This window comes from Vigna unguiculata, chromosome 8, assembly GCF_037176805.1.
Source record: "Vigna unguiculata cultivar grain cowpea cultivar isolate G323 ecotype 2 chromosome 8, ASM3717680v1, whole genome shotgun sequence".
Lineage (NCBI taxonomy): Eukaryota > Viridiplantae > Streptophyta > Magnoliopsida > Fabales > Fabaceae > Vigna > Vigna unguiculata.
Genome location: NC_140799.1, coordinates 21,101,574 through 21,103,546, shown reverse-complemented (window position 1 = coordinate 21,103,546; position 1,973 = coordinate 21,101,574). Strand labels below are relative to the sequence as shown.

General features: G+C 34.6%; 1 pseudogene; it reads right to left on the bottom strand.

Moving 5' to 3' along the window:
* Positions 1–559: 559 nt before the first annotated feature.
* Positions 560–1,325, bottom strand: LOC114195406 (protein SMALL AUXIN UP-REGULATED RNA 51 pseudogene; annotated as a pseudogene).
* Positions 1,326–1,973: the final 648 nt, after the last annotated feature.

Here is a 1,973-nt window from a genome sequence, read left to right as displayed (position 1 = left end):
ATATATATATATATATATATATATATATATATATATATATATATATATATATATATCGGAAACTGCTTAACTATTTACAACAGAAGATGTTTATATCTTAAAGGAAAAGTAGTATTTTTTCAACTTGAAAATTGAAACAGCACTGCGTTCTTGGTGTTTGACCCATGTCTATTACAGGTTCCAAATTGAGGAATGCTTTTTCATGATTCAAAACTTGTATCGAACAAGTCAGTTTGAAGAAACCTTAACTGAATCATCACTTGTTTGCTACATACATGGATCAAAACATGAGGATTTGTCTGGTCGAATGGTTTGAGTTCTTGTAAATATGAATCAATTGCAATGAGCAAAAACATTCAGTTATACTGATTAATGATCAGACATAAAAATACTGCCAAACAATAACAGAAGGTTTGATAACATGAGTCTCACAATCTTGAATCTGTATTATCAAATCTTCAGATATCCCTTTTTCACAAAAGCGAACAAACAATGTAATTACTCAACAAAGAAGTTCTTCTAGTTACAAAACAATTTTCCAGAATTAGTGAATAGACAGTGAAAGTCATAATCATATCCTTGCTTCATAAATGGCAAAAGGGGTCACTTACATGTAATTGAACTCACTCTTTCTCTCTCTCTCTCTCTCATACATTTGTTTTGTAAGGTACAAAGAAACAAAAGGATAAAAACTGCAATATGCAGTACTATCTGCATAATGGACTTTGAGGATGGTGAGAATATGCAATCTGGTTTTCTGAGCAGTACCCCATCAGCATCTCTTCAATGCTGAGTCTACATTCTTGGGAGGAAAACATGTCCCCTTTACTTTCCACCATCTTCAAGATACTCTGAAAAGCAGCAACTTCACAAGGAATCCTAAGCACACCTGTTTGTTGAAACCCAAATTCTTCTTCTGCTTCTCTCAGAAGAATCTGAAACGCTTGGTGACCCAAATACTCAGTTGGTATAGTGAACCTCTTGAGCTCTTCACCAACACAAACAGCTAGGTACCCTTTGGGAACAACATTGCTTGACCCTCCCTCACGTTCTGATAGGGAAAGGGTTCTCTTCAGAAACTTCATGCTCTTACTGGTGGTGGTTATGGAAGTGGGCACATTGGTGGTAGCAGTGGTTTTTGAAGAATTGGCTAGCCTTCTCCATTTCTTGAGGATCTGTTGAAGTCTAACAATTTCTCTGATCTTGTTAGATTTCTTTAGATCCATTGACATGGTGACTTTTTTCTCTCTTATGGGGGAATCGCTTTTTTTGGGTTCTTTTGCTTATTGACTTGGCTTGGCCTACATTGGATGCATGCTTGCTATTTATAGGGCTTCAGAGCATGGTTATTAATTCTCGTTTCCCAATGATGAGAAGTTTTCTTTGATTTCTACATATAGAATATAACAATGATACAATATAACAATGGCTACCTCAACTTTGTCACGTGCATAGACAATCAACCATACCGAAAGAAAAGTTTTCCATGTTAGGCTGAGTTAAAAGAGCAAATTTTACGGTACATCACCTGAAAAAATATTATAAAAAAAAAAATACTTCACACACATTAAAAGAATAAAACTACAAGATTATTCCATTATATATATAATATGTGTTGTTTAAAGAACAACTTAGTTTCCACGAAGGAAAACAGGATTTTGACACTCTTATTGAAAAGAAAAAAGTTACTCCCACTCTACAATCCACTTTAATATATATATGATGGGGAAAACAACAACAAACAATATACTAGAGAATGCAGCGGATATAATTTCCCCTAACTTGCAAGAATCTATGAGGAGCAATAATCAAAGAGCGGCAATAATAAATCACCAAAAGCACAAATAAAGACACCAAGATTTTTAACGTGGAAAACCCCTCAAATCAAGAGTAAAAAACCACGAGTCGTCCAGACCAAAGAAATAGTGCCAACACCCAACCAAATAACAAAGCAACAAAGCTTTCAAAATAGA